General features: G+C 37.0%; 1 long non-coding RNA gene across 1 annotated transcript in view; it reads right to left on the bottom strand.

Annotated features, from left to right (window-relative positions):
• Positions 1 to 4244: 4244 nt before the first annotated feature.
• LOC306655217 overlaps positions 4245 to 24346 on the bottom strand; it is a 53527-nt gene continuing 33425 nt past the window's right edge. Inside the window, exon 3 of the long non-coding RNA XR_013762235.1 lies at positions 4245 to 7876. This is a non-coding gene — a long non-coding RNA (uncharacterized lncRNA). The remainder of the gene's footprint in view (positions 7877 to 24346) is intronic.

The following is a 24346-nucleotide window of genomic DNA, read 5'->3' as shown; positions in this document are numbered from 1 at the left end:
TAAAAAATACCTCTCTTCTTTTTAATTCCTTAATATCTTAGTCACGATAAAAATATAAAGCATTATTTCATTTTATATTATGTATACACAAAAGAGTAATAATCGAACTTTGCACTTTGTAAGGCATGGTGGACACGAAAGTGTTCTTATTTACTGCCTTGCCTTTCTATTTAGTGGAAGAACTTGAGGCACAGGGACACAAAGCTACTTTTCTAAGCTAACACAGTTATAGGAATTGTGTTATTTAGATTTAAGTCACTGTGACCAAAGTACCTGACATAAACATCTTAAAAGCAGGATGTATTTACTTTTGGTGCACAGTTTCAGAGATTTCAGTCCATGGTCAGCTGGCTTCATTGCTCTAGACCTGTGGTGAGGCAGGGCATCATGGAAGAAGGGCATGGTGAGGAAACCCTATCAGTTCATGGAAGCCAGGAAGCACAAAGAGAGAGACAGGAAGGGATCAGGGTCAATAAATATCCTTCAGGACCCTAAAAGTGACCTACTTCCCCAACAGTGTCCACTGCTTCCAGTTGCCACCAACTCCCAGTAGCCCATTTGACTACTAATGGATTAATCTACTGATGAGGTCAGAGCCCACATAATGTTATCATTTCTCAAAAGCCCCAGTTCTGAGCATTGATGTACTGGGAAACTAAGACATTCCAGATTCAAACCATAACATTTTCCCCATGGCCCCCGAAGACTCATATCTATCTCATAATGCAACATGTATTCAGTCTATCTCCAAGAGTTCTCATAGTGTTAGCATCCAGTTTTGCTCAAAACTTCAAGTCAAAAGTCTTTTCTGATACTCATTGCAAACTATTAGCGATAAGCCTTTATAAAAAGCAAGTTACATATGTAACTCCCAATAGGTAATGGCATGGAGTAAATAAATATCCCCACCCTTAAAGAGAGAAACAGGGGTATAGAAAGAAAGGATGAGACCAAGGCAAGTATCCAGAGAACATAGTGGCAATATGTGTGTTTCTAAAGAGCTGGAGCAGCCCTGTATCTATAGCCTTGCTAGCTGCAGTCCACATGACCTTTCTCTTGGGCTAGCTCTGTTCATTGCCTGCAGCTTTCCTGAGAAGTCATTTCACATTCCTGGCATCTCTAACTTCCTGGGTTCCCCTTGAACCCTGCTTTTCTTGGATTAGGGACAGAACCATGATCATTTTATGGCAAAGTTGAAAAAAACCTCCCCTTCCAGATCATACTCATTCTCTGAGAGAGGAGGAGGTTGGTACCATCTTCAGGGTTGCCTGCAATTCAGTTGCACTGACCACTTGTAGGACTGACATGATCCTGCCTGGTTGTAAACAGAATTAATGTAAATATTTTTCCAGAAGACATCTCCTCCAAAGTTGCAATAGCATTCTAGGTCTGCAGGTCCTGGTTCCAAAGCAAAACAATTCCTCAATTTAATAAAAGTTTATAAACAATGAATTATATCAGTGATTACCCATGAGTACAGGTGTAATCAAAGGGAGTAAAGAGGTGGTTGATGTTTCGTTATCACCTTATGACAGTTTCAGTGTTATTTATCATTTCTCAAACAAATAATCTTAATTGGATACATTGTATCTAATAATGGCTGTGTAGTGTGTTTGTCTATTTATATAGAGACTAATGATGATGTGTTTCCTAAAAAAGCAGGTTTTTAGGAATTAGAATTTGGAGTTGATACAATTTATTTAAAATATGTAATATTTTATGTACAGAAAAAAATGTGATTATTGTCTGAAAAGAAAGCCAAGACTTTCAAACATGAGATTGTAAACTGGCTTCCAAATGTGAATAAATAGGCAGGCCCAAACTATTCTTAGTGTTGCAGGAAATAGTTCACCACCTCACACAGGAGCTATTATTCAGGGTATTATTTACTTGGGATGATCCTGTATGGCTTATTTTATATAAATATAAAAATATTTTTATTTCCCTAGAAATATCATTGTTTCTTATGATAATCATGGTCAGCTTCATGGGGACTTGACCATAACAAGTCCCAGTTTTTCTATAGGGCCTGGATGCAGGTTTGAGGTAGGTTGGGATAGATGCTTGTCCAGAGATGTCTTGCACCATTATCCTGTTGTGGCAGCACTGTGGTGCACTCAGAGGACAAATTGGCATGTTTCAGTCCAGTTAGAGAGCCTATCCTTGTAGGGAGGTTTCAATCCGCTGAGTGTGAGAGTGAAGTGGGGAGCTGTTCTCCATGTACCAAGATGTCCAAATCTTTGGGTAGAGGCAGGTCTTCAGCCAAATCCAAATTTTTCAGTGGACCCTGCAAATCATGTAGCCAATTCTAAGCATACACACTCATAGAGAGGCTTGATAGGAAGCATGCCATCAAGTATTAACTAGAATTACAACTTCAATAATCATGAATGTTCTAAATATCACTCAAATCTTAGACACAAACACAATTTAGAATGAGAAATAAAAATACTTTATTATAGTTCAGTGATTTACCTACAGGTGCAGAATTCCCTTCATAAATATGTTGCTTCCTGGGAAGCAATTAAATGTGAGTCAAAATCCCTGGAAATAGTGGGTTGGAAGGTTAGTTAGACACCTTGCTAGAGACAGTTTTCTCATCACCAATTTGAAGATAATAGTAATTATTAATGACCAATGACATTTTTGACATTTCTGTGGGCATCCCTTATTATTATCACTACTATTTTTATAGCGCACTGGAAATTCTGGGCCAAATAATGCGTGTGTTCACTTTCCACATGGCCTCTGATAGTATCATGGATGTGGATCCATAAGTGCACTTAAAACCTTTTTCTCTCTCTTCCCGTGTTGAGTTTTTCTTCCCACCTCTTTATTTCATCTTCTTCTTGCCCTGTCTGGTCTCCAGGACCGGGTGCCATCTATTAACAATGCTCAGCATTGCTTTAGGAACCACGAAGATGCCTTATGTCCCTGATTTTGACAGTTCCTCTTACAATAATTTGAGTATTTTTTTGTTTTTGTTTTTGTTTTGTTTTGTTTTTCCCCATCGCCTATGCTTAGAGACATTTTGGAAGGAAACTACACACATACTGGTAATTTCCTTTGATTTCTATCATCTACCTACATGAAACATTAAATCTTTGAGGGTTATTTTTCTCCTTCTTTTGATTAAAAAGTTCTACTCTCATGACTCTTTCTAAGTAACCATGAATTGTTCCACTCTAAATGGGGGATCAAGCTGGGTGGTCCAAGACTGGACACAGTCCCTTCCCAGGGTGTGTCAGGGTGCAGGGACTTCAGGAGACCACCAGACACAAGTCCACACTGGCTTCTGATTCATAGTCAGCTTGTCAGCTGCTGTGAGCCCTCAATTCCATATTTGTGGAGTTCATTGCTTTTTTTCTTCTTCTGTATTGTGTGACCCTGCACTCAGAAGACCTCATTCTGCTTGTTTCTGACCATTTCTCCAACTTGTCAGAGTCCGTTTGAATTATATTCCTGTATTCTGGAGTTCCAGTCAGCCTTCTCTGTTTGGTTCAAAGCACAAGCACAATGGATATGCTCCACATAAAATTATTTCTATGTGAAACCTACAAAATATTAAAAATTTCTGGCTATAGTATTATAAACATTAAAAGTAAGAAATTATGTACATATGTTATCTTTCTATATCTGTACTTAGGTAGGTAGGAGGATTGGTATGTATGGATACTTGTGTGTCGAGAGTATTCTTCCAACTTAAAAAAGCAATTTGATGAAGTGACATGTTTCCACCAAACAGCACATATCAAGGCTTGTTATGCTCCTTCTGATTTATCCCACCTATGTGAGGAATTTAGATTATGTTCTACACATTACTGAGTCTGACAAATAGGGAATGGATGTTGAATTGAACAAACTACAGCTTACATTCATTGCTTGATGTTTTATTTAGAAAGGCAATTCTCATCACCACACACACACACACACACACACACACACACACACACACCACACTCACACAAGGTAAGGGGAATTGAATATCCTGAAATATTTATTTTATGTTTCAGGAGCATACAGTATCTCACTTTCAAGCAACATGAATTCTTCTTGCTCCCTAAGTCATCGGCCAACTCCCTCTCAATGTCAACTTTGGCTTTACTGAGTTTTCTTTCTTTCTTTCTTTCTTTCTTTCTTTCTTTCTTTCTTTCTTTCTTTCTTTCTTTCTTTCTTTCTTTCTTTCTTTCTTTCTTTCTTTCTTTCTTTCTTTCTTTCTTTCTTTCTTTCTTTTCCTGTGTGTGTGTGTGTGTGTGTGTGTGTAGGCACAGCCACGTGTCTGCGGTGGCGGCAACAGTCAGCGAAGGCAGAGCCTTAATCACTGTTTACTGATTTAGTCCATTTTACTAGCAGGCAGTGCTTTTCCAGAGAGCTGTTTTCCTGGCGGGGTGCAAAGACTGCTTTCAGGGGCAAAAGTGTGTGTCTTGAGGCTGTCTCGCTCCCCATCCCTGGCGCTGTCTTGTCACCCCTGGCAGGGCCACTGCGCCAAGGCAATGGGCCGGCATGTCAGCCTCTGCCTCCGACGGTGCTCATCTGGTGGTGGTGTTAATGAGCTTTGGATAGAAGCAGGAGGCAGGGCACAAAGGACCCGACGGGGCATCCAAACAATACCTATGGCAGGCAGAGCCAACACATTTCACACTGCGTCTCCGCTCATGTGGTGAAAAGGATTGAAAATGACAGATCGAGGATTTTACCTTTCCCTCTGATGGGCTTTTTTTTGTTTGGCTTGTTTACACTGCTTTGGGGTTGTGTGGCTGTTATTGCTGTCCCTGCCGTTTCTTGTGGCTTTTTCTTACAATTGTCTACATGTTACCTTTAAAATAATGGATTAGACATGAAAAAGAAAGAAGGCCAGTTAGGAATTGCTCCTATTTCTTGAATAGCTGTTCTGTCACCTTTAATAATCCCCTTCCCTATTCCCCTATTTCCCATGGTCAACCCCTGAGCTCTTTGATGGAATGGCAAATCCAGGTAATTGTGTAGGGGTTAGGCTGACCTACAGGTAGAAGGGAGTTGGGTGGCATGGGCTTTGGACTAACTCAGGGGGTATTTGTGTAGGCATGTGAACATCAAAGGTATCCCTGGACTCTCCTGGGTAACAACTCTGACTACCAAATGGTTGCAATCTATCCTCATTCACACATGCCACCTTCAAAACTGTTCAAGACAAAAGGACCAGTCAATTGTCAGAAGTGGGTGTTTCTATTGGTTCTGGGCCTGAGAAAATTTAAGTGCACAACATAAACCAGAGATGAGACCCCTGGGAGAGTGGGGCTCCACAAGGTTCCTCATAACAATTCCCAAATGAAAATCCAATTTTCCTGTCAGCCTCCTTAGTCTACTACTGCTGAGTCTTGGTGCTTTGGAGGTGGTTTCCAGTTCTGCTCTGTCTGCATTTATTTGCTCAAAGGAGTAAGTTACTCATGCCAAATAAAGTGGTAATGTTAGGTTAGAAAGCCATGCTGGCATGCAGCAGAGTGAAAGAAGGAAGGCCATGAGTGCTTTGAAATGTTCCCAGCTACCATCTTCATCCTCTCACCAGCAGGATGAAGATCCTGCCCAGCAGTGCACCTCCCCATCTTTGGTCCCCATCCTTGTCCTCCTCCCACCAAACAGAAGTGGCAATGCGGTGCAGTCGGGCCAATTTTTCTTTACAATTGATGGTCTCCTTGGACATTTAACTATTTCTTTTCCAGATTCCCAGTCTCCCATAGACTCTACAAACTTGGAAAAACTTGGGAATGATGTGAGTGTCTGTGGAGCATCTTGAAAACATCCATTGCAGACTTCACTGGCTATCTTAATCATTCCAACCGTTCACAAAGCATGAGCCTAAAAAAGCAAGCTTTTTCTAGATCAAGAGAATTTATCAGGACATATGCTGGTGAAGTGTTCCCTCCCAAATTCAATAAAAGGCACTCCTTTTATTTATGATCATTATTATGAATATTAATAACAATTAAGTAAAATGTCACTAATACCTTTAGAAACAATCATCAGGTGATGTTATCACTGAGGACTAAGGTTTGGAAAATCAGAGAAACATCTGGCCTTGCTTTAACCCTATTAATCGCCACCCCTATGGGGATGAAGAGGACTTGAATGCTCAAGTGTGACTATTATGTGCAGTTAAGCATCTCCCGGACATACACAGTTTGCACTTTAAGAAGCACAGAGATAGGCACTAGAACCTCGTACACTGTTTTCCATAATTGTGTAGGTAAGGAACATCCTGTAAAGGGCTCTCTGCTTTACCAGGGATATTGTTACACACATTAGCTGCTTTGCTTAAAAGTTAAAAGCAGAGAAGACCTGAATCAAACTAGAGACATTTCTTAAAAGTAGACACTCCAATAGGTGAAGTGTAATGGTGATGGATACAACTTTGGATTTTACAGTACTGAATTATCTCACCAGGATGTCCTCATCTTCACAAACCTCAAAACAGTGTCTTAAGTGTAAAGTTTAACTTTTTCTTTTTCTACCTAAAGTAGATAATAAGGTTTGAGGTAGAACAGGGGCGGGAGAGAAAAGGAGGGAGAGAGAAGAAGAGAAACAGGGGAGAGAAATAGAAAGGGAGAGAAAAAAATGGAGAAAAAGAAAGGAAGGCAAAGAGATCACCTTTGAAGCTCTTCTTTTCTCTTTCTTTCAAATGACACAATAGAATTTTTTTTTTTTTTACTAAAGTTGTATTAGGGATTCACTTAAGCAGAAATGAACTGTAATATGCAAATAGTTCTAATTGGACTGCTAATAGAGCGTGTCTCTGTTGTTTTTTTGTAGGGAGTTTTATGCCTATGTAATCAGTGCAGACAGCCGTTAAGTAAATGAAGAGGCAACTAACAATGTCAGAAAAGAGACCGGGCGGTTCCGGCTGACACTACCCTAATCTTCCAGGACCCATTAAATGGCAGTTTCAACGCATTACCTACCATAACATCCTTGAATATCACTGATTTTATTTGCAGTATCAAACATTCCATTTCATGCCCCATTAACAGTGGGAGCCTGAGCTTTTTGACGCAGCTAAACATTTTACTAACTACCTGGACTAAGTAACCAATTAACTTTTGGAGACAATACGGCCAATTAAGCGCGAAAAGGTAAGGCTGTCATCCCCCACGAAAATTGAATTTCCTTTTCCTGATGGCACTTATTGTCGCTGCTCAATTGTTAATGGGGATTCGGTCCCTATTAAAGTATGAAGGCAAAATGGAATGGAAAAGTTCAGGGGACTTGGTTCCTAAAGAGTAGGTCACAAAGTGTCCCCATTGGCCACTAATTCAGTTAACTTTTCTTCATGCCAGATTACTTATTGGATGTGACTGTGGCAGGGCTCTAATATGACATTCTGTGATAGTGCATTGCACAATCTGGTAGCTTCTGAGGAACCCATAGGCCCAGGGCTGTTGTTTAAGATCTTATGTGGCAGGGTTATGGGAAAAAAAAGACTGCTTTTTTTTTTTTTTCTCCCCCCCCACAGCAGAAAGATTAGGGTCTGACAAGATATTGCCCTGCTTATCACTCGTGTGGACTCTTCAGAGAGAAAAACAAACCCGTGGATGAAGAGGTGTGCTCCAAATTAACCCTCTGTGGTTTGGAAAGTCATTTTCTAAATGGCAGACAAGGTCTCGGTGGTGATTCAGCTCTGTGGATTTCACTCCAGTTGACTGGAATGGAGCACAAGTAATGAACCTGGATATCACATTTTGAAAGCTGGAGGCAAATTTCCTCCCTTTGGTAGGAGTCTTTCATCTTTGAAGGTACAGAAGAAAATTTGTCCTGCAGGGCATCTTCCATAGGCCTTGTGTGAGTGAAAAACATGAAGGTTATATAGAACCATAGTCCAAATGTAGAATTCAGATCCGTATATCTGTTAAAAAAAAGAAAGAGAAGCATACAGCTTTATGAATCACATCAGCTTTGTGAAAATGGTAGTGTTCTAAATGTGCAAGAAATCAAGGGTTTTGAGAAATGGGGACAGAATAGGATTCTAAATGCTGATCATTCAAATCTTTCTTATGAAAATATCAAAGCTTACGTGTTTGATGTCACCAAATTATTACTAAAGAAATACAATATTTTTGATGTTTACTTAAAATCTGTTCACATACATTTAGAATCTGACATGAGCCTGAAAACACATAAAGTATGACCTAAATTATGCTTAGAGTTATTAATTTCCTGTATTGTTTTTATGGTAAAAGTCTTTGGCATGCCCAGACTGTGGCTGACTTGCCACAGAGAGGAAGGTTCGTGTATTCCATTGTTATGTTAGTGTCCTAGGTTCATAACTTTTTTATGTGGTTTCTGCCAGATTCTGTGGTGATAGGAAGCAGGAGCCAAAAGGATTAATGTTATATCCTTTCAACTTTAAGTGTCTTTTGAAGAATTTGATAAGAATTGTTACTTCCAAAGAAGATTTAAATAAAAAATGCCTCTCCTATGTTAGTGTGGATCAATTAATAATGTGGATGGAAATTCTCTTTTGAAAGTTTCCTTGGATTTTTAATATCTTTTCTCAAGAGACACAATTTTCTTTACAGAAGTGATTGCTGTGGGCTATTTATTTTAGCCACTTTCCCATGGCAGTGGATGATTTAAAAATGATTACAATAGTTTGAACTTCCTGTTATTTAAGATAGAGGAGTAAAGCCAGATTGCAAATGCTTCCCACTCCCACCCCCCCAACATCGCTGCATGAGAATAAGGAAAACAAGCAATGACAAAATTACATCAGCAGCACTCACACTGTGGAAAGGGCCGGTGGCCAGGAGTTTCCAATAATCCACGCCATTAAGTAAAGGCGGCAGGAGACTCCCAGGCTGCTTAGCTCTTGCCAGAGCCTGAAGAAGGTCTGTGGAGAGGAGAAGGAGGTGGAGAGGCACTTGGGAGACCCAAGTTCTGTTCCCTCCAGCACTTGGCACGATAAAGGGAAAAGCCAAAAATTCTTTGCCTCTTGGGTTAATGAGTAGTAAAAAATGAAGAGAAAAGTGAACCTTCGATGCTCCCACTAATGCAAAATCTTCTTGAAACCCGGCACTGTATCTCCAACTAGAGTAAGAAACCTCTCGAGAAGACAAACTTGACATCAGACAATGAACAAGAAGAGAGGATTGATACCAGATGTAGCCGCAGAGCTTGCCTAGAAATCCCAACCCCAAACTCCTATCTGTGGGCTACAGAAAATTCATCTCTCAATCTCTATGGAGGTCACAGGATGCATGTGTGGAGTGGGGAGGGAGGAGACAGTTCAATTATATGGGAAAACAAGAAAAAAACAAAGGCCCAGAGGCACTAACAAACAAATAAAACAGAAGAAAGAATAAGTGAATTTGTTTATCTTCTTGGAAGGATAGTTCTTTCTAATAAACACAAAATTCACACATTTTAAGAAGGTGCTAAATATATTTGACTAAAAATATTCTGGAGAACAACAGTACTATATTTTTGGTAGAAGTCAAATGATAAAACCAACCTAGGGAAAAATTTGTTCTTCATTTCAGAAAGGTCTATTCTTTTAGTTAATATAAGTTTGGACAGATCAATAAAAGATAAGACTCCAGCAGTTTACAAAGATACAAATACAAATGGCCAATATATATGTATATGTATGTATGTGTGTATATATATATATATATAGTTTCTCAATTTCACTCACAATTTTTAAAAGTGCAAACAAAAATAATAGTAGGTTACCATTTTTTACCTCTCTGATGAAATGAATGCTAAGGTGGATTTTTCCCAAGGCAAGGGTGGCAGGAGGCCAAATGCAGCCTCCTCCAATTTGCTGCTGTGTTTCCATATTCAACGTAGAAGCTCTGCTAGAAGTACTACAGTCTCTCCCTCGCTCTCCCTCTCTCTCTCTCTCTCTCTCTCTCTCTCACACACACACACACACACACACACACACACACACACATGTCTTCAATATATAATCTATATATATATATGTTATATAATATATATAGCAAAGATAATCTTAAAAGTATTTTTGGCAACAGTTTAAGTATGTGTCCATAGGAGAGTGATGAATCACAAACTCCATCAAATAGAAAAATTCTTAGATATGCTGTGAAAAATCACATGCACTATGATAAATATGGAAAATGCTTTTTTCTGAATTAGATATGATATTTTCATTAGGTATGCTTATAAATATTCACATACATTTAATATGCATTTTATTTATTGTGTATACAGACACAGATACATATATATCTATAGGTGTTTCATAATCAACTACATTCATGAATATTTAGGGAGTCTGGAAGAAATCATGAGAAATGATGTATACTAGTTGCATTCAGAAACTAATAGCCATTTTGGGGAGAGAAATTCACATCTTTTACTTTGGATATTCTGAGTTTTAAAATTATGCCTATGTATTTTGTGAATTACTAACAATATTGTTAATTAGACTACTAAGCTTATGGGGACATTTGTCACATTTTTTTTTTTTATATCTCAGTTAAAAAGAAGTTACCTTTTATTTAAAAATAACTTTTGTCTGGTTATTTATGTAGTTATATAGTCATTGTAGAAAATTTAGAAACACAGTCTTTTCCTACCCTGGTGGTCTGAGATAATCAGTCCCTATGGGTGTTCTATGTAGGTTTATCATGCCCAGCACTGAGTCAAAACACAAATACACTGCTTCCCCTGAAAACTCACATTTCACTAGAAGTATATATATATATATATATATACTTCTAGTGAAATGTACAAATGATAGTAACTGTGTGATTAATGATCCTTTAAGGGCACTTTTGAGATTGCTATGACCAGATATAAATGAGATGTCTAATCATGTTTGGGCATGAATTAATATTTAGCTTTTTGAAATAATATTTTCTGATTAATAAACTAATTCAGTGTTCATTTACCAAATTTAGAAAAATGCAGACTCATCATAAAATGCCCCGGTTTGAACAGTTTGAAGTCTTTGTTTTTCATGAACATTTAAAAAGGGAATACAGTTGATGTGCTTAACTTCAAGGAAGGCTCAGTACTAACATGACTACTGGGATTATAACACAGCTTATATATTTTCATAACTATTTTCCCATAGCAGTTAAGTCATCTCTGCAAATATGATACTCATGATTCAATGAGGTAATTTACTTAACTTGAATTGTTCCTGGTTGCTCAACAATCATTTCAGACTTTACTTTTTACATATATATTAGACATATTTTTAGTTCTGGCTTACATAGGATCTTCACTTCATAGGCATTGGGTGTATACATTACCTTACTAATGAAACTGTAGTATTTCTGAAAAGGAAAATAATGAAATGGAGGTGGCCTTACATAAGACTTCAAGAGCTGATGCACTCAAAGGCCAGTTTTGGTCCATACACACCCTTTGACTTTCCAAACAAGCCTGTTCCACTTGGGACAGAATATCTTGGATATACATTGCACACAATGCAGGGTGAGCCTGCATTATAGAAGTCATGTTAGGAAGTGCTGTTAAGCCTGCCTGCTTTAAAAACATTAACTTTTCATTTGTTTGTCCTAAGGAAGATTGGACTTGCAACATACACAAATAGAATCTGAAAGATCATTGCAGAAATGACTATGGATACCAAGGCATACAGTGGTGCAGGTTTGAAGGAACATGAACACAACAGACAGGAGAAGACAAGGATAGTGTGAATGAGCACAAGGTGGGACTCAGTGATTGGCCAGAGAGGTCCCAAAAGATGGGGATAGAGGTCTCTTGAGCTTCAGGTCTTGGTTAACGGTTAACTTTATAACAAGATCTTGACAGGCATAAATGAGAGCAATGGAGAAACCTGCTTCTTCAGATAAACTGATGAGTTACTATTTGATGTAAGAGTCATTAAGATTTTTCAACACTAAAGAAAAGGAAACACGACCACTGTGATTGAAGAAATGACAGAATTGTGGATCTGGCATCTTTGATGCCTACTAACTGGCTTTGAATCTCCACCAGGAGTAAAACTATTAAACTTAAATCAGGTTCACAGCTGTAGAACTGGATAGAAGAGTCCCAGTGTAGTGAACCTGTGGAGAGCACTGAGCACGACACTAGCCCAGATCTCTTCACAATGACGAATGAAAGACAAGATACTTCAAAGTGCTGAGTATGGGTGCGGGGTTATAGGATCACAGACAAAATGGAGGAAATGGAAAGGGAGACTCAGACATTTTTTGTTATGGGTTTGAATTCATTCAAAGTCACTTAGACTGTAATAATGAGGTTCATTTAAGACCTGGGACTTGCTGAAATAATATGGTTAAAGCCATGAAACATTAAGATTGTACTTGCCATAACAGAACCCGTTTGGGCTATTATTAATCTAATCTCATAAGTGCACATAATACTCAAGCAAGCAAACCAAAGCTTTGAATTTGGTTTACACTAATAGTAAGACTATCTCATGGGCTTTTCACTGGGATTCTCTGTACCATTAAGCAATTACTAGTGGCTAGAACACTAGCCCACATGTCGCTATTTCTGGTTAGGGGATTTTCTTGCCTGCCTGGCTAAATCTTCCAATTAAATGCAATGGTACTACCTTCAGTTCAGTTCATCATTTACAATGAACAGTGGAAAGTATTGTTACTTTAAGTAAACAGCTTTAGGAACTGTCGAGCCACACACATCGCACCGCTGATCTGTAACATTCTGCCAGTGCTGGGGTGCCATTGTGTGAAAAGCAAAGGTGAGACCTGAAGACAAGGAGTCTTTTCTTGATCTTATACTGATATCTATCAACAAAGTGATTCTCTCCAATGTCACCTTCCAACTATTTCTTTTCCATCTCTCCCTTAGTTTCATCAGCACAGTTATATCTGAATTTATTCTATCTAAATTTCTACTGAAACTCAAAGCCAAAGGAGGGACAGAGTAACACAGTATAAGATACACAATTCCAAATGAAATCGTGATGGTAACAATGCTGCTGCTACTACTACTACTTACTGATTTACTATTACATTTATATGGAGATGAAAAGAGGAAAATAACTGCATTTTTTCAAAACCAGATAGATTCATATCTGAAAATAATATATGTAGTGGTAGAATCAATTCTTGAGCCATTTTTGGGTATCTACAGTAAGGATTTTTTTCCCCATAAAATTATGGTGATATATACGATCAATATGTTTTTCCACAAATCTCAGAAAACCAGTACAGAGATTATTTCTGAAATACAGAGTGTTAAAATCTGAACTCATGCCATAATTCCAGCATCAAGTATCTCTGTACACTTTGTATATTTACTCACTCTGTCCATGCATCCAATTTATCTGTGACAAAAAAACAGTGACAGTACTTACCCCACGGAATTACTGAGAGAATTAAATGAGATCCTAAATTAAAAACGCACTACATTAACTTAATCATTTATGAGCAAGTGCATTCTTTGAACCTTAGGGACTGTACTAATGGTATAAGATAATGAATATAAAAGTATAGTATTCAAGAAGATTTAGAGAAAGTCATAGATAATGGTAGTTCAGACTTTTAAACAAAAATAGAATGGAATCAAGGATCTATGGGATGTATTTCATAGATTTTAATGATATCATGAAAATTACTGGAATCCCTGAGAAAATGCCTCACTCATGGTGTTGCAACAGAAGTGAGTTTGAAGACCCATCGATGATTCAGAAGGATCTTAGTTACTTGTAGAAGGAAATATCCATCAAAATTTGAATTGAGTATACTTCACTTATCTGAAAATATCATTCCTATCCCACTTCTGAACTATACTTATAACATTAGTATCTCCAAAATTCTCTTCTTTTAAGTGAACAAATGTACTTTTTCTGACTTTTGACTTGACAATTGAACAGTCCTAGAAGTGTCAAGGTAAAATTTGCTGTGTCTTCAATTTTGTGGTATTATAAGTGTTAAAAATCCAATATAAATGTAGACTCTATTTTAGCAAATTATCTAGAATTCCATGTAAGACTACCATTGTATTATTTTAGCCGCACATAAGGCCCCAGGGAAGTGGGGAGTGAAAAACTGACAAAAAATTTCTTGAGCATCCAGTTAGTTTTTTTTTTTTTTTTTTTTTTTATAGTTAACTATACGATTCAAACATACTGCATGTACAATTAACCATAATTAACTCATATTTTTGTTCTTTTGCTTTTTCTTAAAGAGTATTTAGTATTGAAGAGTTTAAGTTTTTATGGGATGTTACGGTTTGAATTTTAAATTGTTCCCAAGTGTGCATATGTTGGAGGCTTGGTCCCGGGCTAATTGGGAGGTAGTGAAACCTTTGTGAAGTGTGCCCTAGTGGGAGGAAGTTAGGTGACTCAGAACATGGTCTTGGAACCCCAGGCCCTTTGCATTCTATGTTTCCTTTCCAGTGGCCATAAGGTAAGTCACTTTACTCCATTTTACCTCCTGCCATGATGTCCTGACTCACCACAAGCCCCAAAGCAACCAAATCAACAGCACATGGGCTTGAAACTTCTGCAAATGTGAGCCAAAATAAACTTTTCCTTCTTTATGTTGTTTACCTTGGGTATTTTATCACAGTGACAGAAAACTTAGTAATGCAGAGGCTTTCTCTCTGCTGTACAACTTCTTGTTTTTTTCTTTTGGTTTAATCTTTGACTCTAAAAAAAATAATTATTTTAATCTTTTCAAAGGCAAGAAAGTGATGTTCACTGGTAAGAGTTTGGGGGTTTAATAAGATGAGAGAAACACTATTTCCCATTATAAAATATTAGAACTATTTCTTCCCATTTCTTTCCCAAACTAAAAGCCTTCTTTTCCTTAGAGCCCTGACAGAATGGGAAACTGCAAGGCTCAAGTCCCTGCCTGCAGAAGCATTAGGCATTGACCCTGTGGCTTCCTAATAGATCTGCAAAGTGCTTTGTTCCTGGAAATCATCTGATGAGCAGTTCAGTGCTATTGTATATCTTGTTAGAGCAGCAAAAGTGCCACAAAATGAACTAAAATCTCCCTGCAGAGTTGCTGTATCATATGCTGAGAACATTCTGAACTTTCAACAAATTCATGTTACGATCGTGGGTAGCCATGGTGAAGTCTGTACAGGGGTTAAGTGAGAAATAGAGGTCTGCTGTTAAGTGGCTTTGAGAGTGACAAAGCTCTGGGCACAAGGGGTGGGAGAGGAGGGATTCCTTCTCAGTCCTTTGCAATGATACCAGAGGCAGAAGCAGCAATGTGAAGGGGATCAGGCCCCAACTTCCCCAGCCTCAGCAGGACCATTGACCTCCACCTTGGGGTGTCAGCATGAGGGCTCTCCTCCACTATGAAGTTTATTGTGATAGCTGAGCAGCTGAGAAGGAGGGCAGCACATCTGTTATAACTGAAGTCTTCTGTCTATCTATCCATCTATCTATAATCTCTCTTATCATTTATGTATCTATTTACCTATTTAAGCAACACATTTATTTCCTAAATTATAAATTATTCACTTTTTCTCCCTCCCTCCTTCTCTTCTCTTCTCTCCATTCCTCTCCTCTCCTCTCCTCCCCCTCCATCTCTCCCTCCCTCTCTCCCTCTCTCTCCCTCTGTCTCTCTCTCTCTCTCTCTCCTTCTCTTTAGGCACCAGCCTTTAGATTCCATCATGCCACAGAAACAAACATTGCTCCATGTGGTTCTTGTAAATCATCACTTTAAAAACTTTCCAGCTATCTTCCTCCCACTCTGCAGCTTACCTTTTCAGGTTTTGGATAGTACATTTTGAAGAACCTAAGTTTTAAATGTGATGAAATTCAGTTATCACTTTTCTTTCCCTTAAGGTTTATGCTTTTGGTGTCATTCCTAAGAAATCTTTCTCTATCACAAAGGTTTCAGTCCTCTTTCTTGTCTCTTCCCACGTCTACTGAAATCTCCTAGTCTCCTATAATGGCCATAAATTGCTCAAGAACCACCAATACATGAAACTGTGTTTGTCCTTCTGTTAATATACCATTTACATAAAAACTGCTGGCCCCTTCCTGGGCTCTCCAGCTCTCCAGATGGCATTTGGCACATTTTGTTGGAGCAATGGCTTATTTGAAAATCTTGGGACTGCAAGTTGGAAACCAGTGTTTCCAGTGCCTGGGACTTTCCTTGTCCATTTGCCCCTTATGCTGTACATCATAGAATCAGCACACCATAAGTTTAGCAAGTTTAGCATTTGACACAATGGAGTCAAATTTGGATCTTCTGATATGTTCCAGTCATCCTAGCATTGGACATCCTGACCAACAAATTTTCCCATCTTCTCATTTATTATAAACTATTAAGCCATTACCCCAAAATTGTCTCCTGTGTAAAAATTTCTGCAAATCTCTTTCCTGACAGATACCCAAAATATAGATCAGAATCACTCCTATCTCCATGTGTTCTTAGGTGACAATAAGACTTTGCCAGGACCCTCCTTATTCCCTTTGGAGGTAAAAAATATCCCTGGTAGCAACCAAGACTCACATTTCATTTTTCAAAACAGTGTTGGACTCTTGGAGAAGCATTCACTAGAACTTTCATGTTCTTAATAGGTCCCAGATAACAAGTTCAACGGAGAGGCATAATGCTGTCCTCAAATACTCCTTTTAAAATTACAGTCTCATAGATAAACTCCCAAATGAGCCTGTATGTTGTTGTAGGCCTAAATTATCTTATAAATGTTTGATCGTGCCCAGATTCCATAAGGGGTGAAGGCCAGATTGAGGGCGCACACTCTCCAGGGACCCATTTACCAGTAACTGTCCCATAGATCAGGCAGCAGCTGCTCATAGAATTTGGGACCAATCTGAACCTAAATTCTCCCCAAAAAGCAAAAACAAAAATCCCAAATATTTCTGGTGCACAAAGTTCTGTGAACTATCTTATTATTACTGATCTGGATACTTTACATTGGTTTCCAACTTGCAGTCCCAAGATTTTCAAATAAGTCATTGCTTCAACAAAATGTGCCAAATGCCATGAGCCCTATCTATGAGTCGGTATCCACTTAAAAAGGCTGTTGCCTTTATACTTCCCAGTTAACATTGTCCTGGCCCAAAAGCTCACTGCTGGAGATGATGTCACCTTAGAGTACACGGCCCCAACCCACAACCTTACCCGTGGAGATGACTTCAACAACCCTCCTCCCAGTACTCTCTGCTACTGCTCCACTCCAGCAAGGCCTCCTGCTCTGTGTCTTCACCCATAGTCCTTTTTTCCCTGAATACTCACAAAATATTTACATTTATTGTACTATATCATCAGTTCATACCTGCCAACAGCATGACTAATGGTCACAGTATTTTTCTAACACCTTTACCATTCCATCAAAATATTATTAGATACCCTTCAAAATTTCAGGTCTGTTTTCCTGAATAGAGGCAATATAAAGGGCAAATCCAGGATTCAAACCACAGGATCCCATATGCTTCTATTCCTGTTCTTCCTTTCTACTTTTACAATAGAATGTTTTCTAGGCTGCTTAAGACAACGCATGCCCTAAGTGTCTTCATTGTCCTTGCTCCAAAGTTTCCTTAATATGATGTCAAAATATCAAAGGACTAATTGTATCAGTCATATTTTAAATTTTTCTGTATTTTATCATAATTTGTGGTCTCTGAAGGGCTTTGCTGACTGGGGAGAGACTGTCCCTCCAAAGGCTAACAAATTCCTAGAAACAGTAATCAACTTGTCTTGTTGGTAAGTCTGCCTTCCATATTCAACCCAAACAATACACAGTTCATACCCTAACTGCCTCCTTTATCCCACAACTCTCATGTACCAACGCAATATGTCTGCGACCCTCTACAAACCTAGGATCGGCCATCAGATAATGTGAGGCAGTCCATATTTCACAATGTCTGCTGAAATTATTTAATTTACCAGCCCTTTGGATGGAATTATTTGATTTACCCTGCTTGCCCCTCTTGTAGAATACACAATAGCAATTGTGGCCCACACATTTCCCTCAGTCCATCTGCCCTGAATGGGCTCCAATGCCCATTGGTCCTACATGGTTTGCCATGTCTCTTGTTTTCAGGGAGATTGTAAAATTAAATTTTTCTTTGAGTGGCATTGACCTCTCCATCTTGTCACATAGTCACTTTAAAAAATTAAGACCCTGGAACAGATTACCAAAAAATTTCCCTTATTTTTTTATATCTTTTATATGTCTAATTGAGAATTTACTTACTTTTGGTTTTGCAATACATGTTCTATAGATACATAAGTCAAGGTTGATCATTTTTTATTGTTTTTTTCAGCACTTCAAAGATACTATGCTGGCTTTTCATTTACATTGTTTTGGAAGAATTCTTTTGGCCAAATTCATGTTTCTTTACATCGTCTGCTTTCAGAACTTTTTTATATTATTGGTTGTATTAGATAACATTTCATGACAAAATGCCTGAGATTTACATGAAGGAAAGGTTTATTTGAGTCACAGTTTTGTTGGTTTCAGAACATGGTCAGGTGGATCCATTGCTTTTGGGTTTGTGAAGTTAGCAAAGTACATCATGGCAGTAATGCATGGCAGAGGGGCCTATTCAACAGTGCCAGCTAAAATTCAAAGTAGGGGGAAGGCACTGGGATCCCATAGTTACCTTCAAGGATATGTCCCTAGTGACCTAACTCTCTTCCACTAAGCCTAATCTCTTAAAGGTTCTACCACCACCCTACAACTCCAGTGACTGAGGAATGAGCATTTAACATACAGACTCTTGGGGTACACTTATTCAATCCATAGCACTGCCTTTGGAAATTTGATTTGGATTATATGCCTTGGTATATTTTTCTTCACATTTCTTGCCCATGGGTTTTATCGAATATTGGGTATGGGTGTTTATAGTTTCATTGATTTTGGGAAATTGCAAGTAATTATTTGTTCAAATATTTATTTCCTAGTTCTTCAACTTCTTCAATAACTCCAATTATACATATGTATATATGGCCTTTTAAAGTTATCTTTTGGCTCATTGACACTAGTAACTTTTTTAAATCAAATTTTAGATTTTTTAAAATATAAACAGTTCTCTTCCATCTAATTTAAGGACCATTGCTTTCTTCTTACTTTATTTTGGCTTTTATTTTTGATTGTTTCCAGCAAGAAAGTAAATCCATTTCCTGGTACTCCCTCTCACCTTACTTTCTTCCAATGTAACTCAGTAATATTTCTATTTAAATACTCCTTCCTGTTATTTTTCTTCTTTCTATGGCTGTAATTCCCTTCTCACTCTCTTTTATGGAATTCTTTTGAATATAATAATCTTTCTTTAATTTTCATGTGTTTGAACCAAATGACTTCTTTTTTCTTTTTTTTTTCTTTTCCATTTATCTCTTGCACTTTGGAAATAAAATTATTTCTTAATTGTCCTGATCCTATTCTCCATTTCCTACTTTTCTTGCTGTTCACACAGTTGGCAAGTTGACACACCAGTGGAGGTTGGATAATAGCCTGATTCTGTATGCACAAATGATGATGACCTGTGTATGCTTAATCTAAAGTTACACGATCAACAATCAATATATACTGACTCTACCATGTAGATTGTAGTGGGAAAGAGGTTGGGACACAAATGCCATCTTCTAGGATCTGGCAACGCTTTGTAGTTTGACAAACATTAATTTCTTTTATCATTACTGTATTGACTACATAGATGCTAATAGAAAGTCAGAAAGTTTTTTGTTCATTGGAGATTGTAGAAATAAATGAGATAAAATATTATGAGTACCTATGCACTAGTTAAATTAAAAATAGTGAACCAATAGAGTAGAATGTCTTTGAGACTTAAATTATTCCAGGAAAAAATATTTAATGACATACGAAAGGGTTCATGATATTGTTAAACAAAACATCAATTAAACTGCTCACATACTATGATTGATACATACTGTTAAGCCCCTTTGTAAGAAATTCTGGAGGAAATGACTTTTCAAAATGTTAATGTTCATTTATGTTTAACTCCAAATAGTAAATTTATAGGATATTTTCATTCCTTTATTCACATATGTGTTTTTTGCAATTTTAGAAATTGCAATAAAATTATTTTTATCATGCTCTTAATAAAAATATTTTTTCAAGTTAAAATATAACAAAATTATTTTTATTGCTTTCTTAGTAAAAATTGAAATATGCCTAGCACAAGATCTGCCACAAAACATTAAATAAGTGTAGACTCTGCCTCCCTTCCACTTTGTAAGTTGTTGCTTATGACTTGCTGTCTTTAGCTTTTAAGTTTTTCTTATGTACACATCTTGAATAATAAACAAGATTATAAATTACCAGAAGAGGGGGTTTTCTTAAGACTATTCTTGATTTTAACTAGTGTCATTCATGTAGGGATTAAATATATATTTATTAATTATTTGGAGTGCTTTTTTAAATCTTTAAATGATTTCATATTAAGTAATGAAGGATTTCACAACAAACTGATTTTCTCCAATATACCATATTTGTAGAAGTGGAAAAATTTGCCATGATGCCATTGTTTAAACGTAGCCACATTTCAAATACTTTCAAGAAAATGAATTACTTTGGTTTCTATGTACTAATCCTCTACCCCCTCCCCTGCTTTTATTTTTTTATCTTTTTTGCACTAGTCATTGGATGTATGTTTTGTCACTCTAGGAATAGGCTCTTTTTAATCTATTGATAAAAGATCCAATTTCTGCCTGCCATAATCTAGATGAAGGAGAGAAAACACATGAAGAACTTGCCACTTCAAAAAATAATTTCATTCTGAAACCTAAAATCATTACTAAACTCTGCAACACAACACTTACTTAACTAAAATTACTTCAGCCATGGGAGTATGCAGTGATATAGGTTCCGAGTAGTTACACACAGTTCCACCTGAAATTCAGTTAAAACTGAAAGATATTTAAACATACATCAATGGATGAGAGAAATAAAGACACTGTTGAATTTTCTTAATCATTTGCTTCTTGTTTTTCCTTTGTAATTGACAGTGATTTTTTTTTCCAAATAACCACTCAAACTATAGGCTAGTAGACATTAAGAAAGTATAAAATGTTGACAAATCTTAGTTATAACATTTTTTGGTTAAAAATACTAAGGTTTGGGCTGGGGATATAGCTCAGTTGGTAGAATGCTTTCCTCACAAGCACAAGACCCTGGGTTCAATCCCCAGCACCACCAAAAAAAAAAAAAAACCACAAACAAAAAAACAAAACTAAAGTTTAATTCCAATTCATTTCCTCAAAATGATATTGTTTGAATAAAAATTAAATTTGTCTGATAAATACAATTATTGAGAGGGTCATCCACATGACTGACATGAAACTCTTGCTAAAACAATGCTATCCACTAAAAATACATGATTTATTAGAGATTTATGCAAAATTCAAGACCTCTAGAGCTTAGACCAGGTCTAAGCTAAGCTAAAGCGCAACAAATGTTTTCCACATAGTCTTAATCTGTGAGATCTACTATAGATCCTGAAAAATAGTGACCAACATTTAAAGATGGAAGCAATACCGCAGTGGTAATTTGATATTTCTTTGGTATGTCTCTTCCATTCTCCCCTGAAGTTTTAATCCCATAACCACAACCGTAATTATATACTCTGTTAACTTATGCAAGTACCCTGACTTCATTCTCCTCCACCTTTTGTATTAGTAACCTTTCCATTACTATGACAAAATACCTGAGATAATCAACGTATAAGAAGGAAATGTTTATTTTTGCTCATGGTTTCAGATGTTTCAGTTCACAATCAAATTGTCCTATTGCTTTTGTGCCTGTGGCAAGACAGAACATAATATTGGGAAGCATGTTGTGTAGCAAAACTGCTCACCTCATGGTGGTTGGGAAGCAAAGAGAGAACAAGGAAGTGGCCAGGGTCCCATGATCACCTTCAGGGGCAAGCCCCCAGTGACCTACAAAACTCCTCACAAAGCCTTCAATAAATATGTATTGCTCTGGCATGAAGACTTTAACCATCATATAACACTTTCTTGCATCTCCCCTAATCTTTATATCCAACACTTTTCCTTCTAAACAATTTGGCCAACTCTCTCTTAAAGGCTTTGCACAAATATTTCTGACATGCTAAAAACTGTCTCATAACCATGCTGGGTCCTGCAGTTGTTTATTTGAAAAAGGAATGTCCTTGCCTTCAAAGAACTAAAAGTGAAGTGATAGATAAAGCATAAGATTGTTTCAGCACAGGATGATCAACTTCTATGAGCAGGGAATTACATGCAGCCTCCTGTCACAAAAAGAACATATCAGTAAAATTTGGTACTGGCAGCACAAATAATATCTCTAGTCACTTTTCTTGATCAATGAGAGTAGTTACAACAAGTATAGGATGGGTGGTGTAAACCCTTAGACATGAAGGCAGATGTCTCTTCAAGCACAAAGGAGATATCAAAGTCTGTGAACTCACAGACATGGGGTACAACATTTTAGCATCTCTTCTATTCATCTGTACTTTGTTGAGTCTTGAGGATAAGGTGAACTCATAGAATTTCTAGAATCCCTCTACCCACCCTCAAAGCTATAAGACTACTGGCATAGTTCTAAAAGTGATAAAATTAAAAAAAAAAAATAGATAAAGCTACAAGGAAGCAGTGTAGATAAAGCTAAATCCTGTATTCTTAAGTTCAGTAGGAAAGGTGACTCTTTGTATTTGTCTCATAATTTTTAGTTTGCCTTCCCTACTATGGCCTCAAATGAGCGTGCAAAACAAGCAAAACTTTGTAACCCCAAATTTTAAAGAAGAAATAGAGAAGTTGCAACTTTGATTTAGCTCATCCTGCTTATATGGGCACATCCAAACAGGTTTCACACTTGAATCTTCCTACTATGAACCCAGCAATTTTTCCTCATAGCAGTAACTATAATTAGAGAGTTGATTGGACATCATGTTCTGTAAATTTCCAAGATTTAGACCTCATATTTTATTAACATTTAGTTTAAGCTGTCTTCAAGATGCAAAATAAAAGATTTGTGAGACTTGGTATCAAAATTTATATAAACAACTGAATTTGTATAGCGTGGTTTGAGCTTGACGTGTCGATTTGGTTGCCTAGAATGATGGATATAAAGATTGTCTCAATGGATTTTATATGTATTTATGGTTACATTTCCACCTATATATATTTAATAATGAACAGTGAAATTGCAACTTATTTTATTTAGTTTCTCCTACATAGTCATAGTAAGCCATAGTAAGTACAGAATTTAAAGCCAATAGCAACACTTACTCTCCCCACAGTGGTCCTAGACAAATCAGTCCAGGGAAGGCAGGCATTGCTAGCAGTTCAGGTGTCATCCTTGCAGTGGATGAACTGCTCAGGAGGGATACTAAGGAAGGGAACGAGCAACGCCATTACTGGGAAAGTGGCTTCTAGAAGAGCCCAAAGTCATCATTTTCCTTTCTTTAAATTCAGATAAAATTCACGAATTATACAGAATTAAATGATGAACAAAAATAATAGGAAGGAGGTGATCCATATATTGCCACCATTCTGATCCTAGTTTCATTTTGAATTGTTGAAATAATTTTGTTAATGCTGTGAAAGAATATAACAGAAATTTTGAGAAATCAAGAAAAAAAAAGTTTTATTGTACCATTAACCCACCAACACAATTATTATTTGTGTTCAGTATCTGAAGACTTTCTATCACAGGCATATGTATTTTATAATTGTAATCATAGTGCAGATACAATTTTATGCTGTGCTTTTTCACATTTAATTATATGATAAGTACTTTTACAAGATGCAAAATCATTTTCATAATTACATATTTAAATGGTTGTGTGGTACTCAATTTAATACCATTTTGTTGGATTTAGGATTGTAAACTTCAATTTTGTCTTTATCACTTTTTTTGCTTTGAAAGTGTTGTGAATATTATACATGCATTCTACCAAAATTCATGGGTATTTCTTTAAGATAGGTTCTCAGAAATATATGTTCTGTTCCAAAGGGTCCGAAAATTCTACAAAAATTTCATATATGTTCCAAAATTATGCTTCAAATGAACTTTTAGTTTACAATGTGACTATATATTGTATTTGTTTACTTACAATATGGTTATTTCACAGCAAAATCCTCCCCCAAATTATATTAAAGCTATTATTTAAAGCTAAGATACAAAAGCAGCAAAGATAGAGAAGAAACAGGAAGAATCATATGTGCAATAAAATAAGAAAAAATGAAAAAATTGGTTTAGAAGAAATTACCGAAATTATCAAACTTTTCAGGTTATATTACAAGGACTCAAGGATCTTTCTGAAGATGCCGAATATATAACAATTTTAGCATTAATAAAAACAATAAATGAGATTTTTGTGTCCTTTCCCAAACTAGAATTCCATCCAGGACCACTTGTTTCCTTTATTTTTTTCACTTCTTTTTAGCCTCTA

The sequence above is a fragment of the Sciurus vulgaris genome, assembly GCF_902686455.1.
Source record: "Sciurus vulgaris genome assembly, chromosome: 2".
NCBI lineage: Eukaryota > Metazoa > Chordata > Mammalia > Rodentia > Sciuridae > Sciurus > Sciurus vulgaris.
This window is presented reverse-complemented; position numbering and strand designations above follow the sequence as displayed.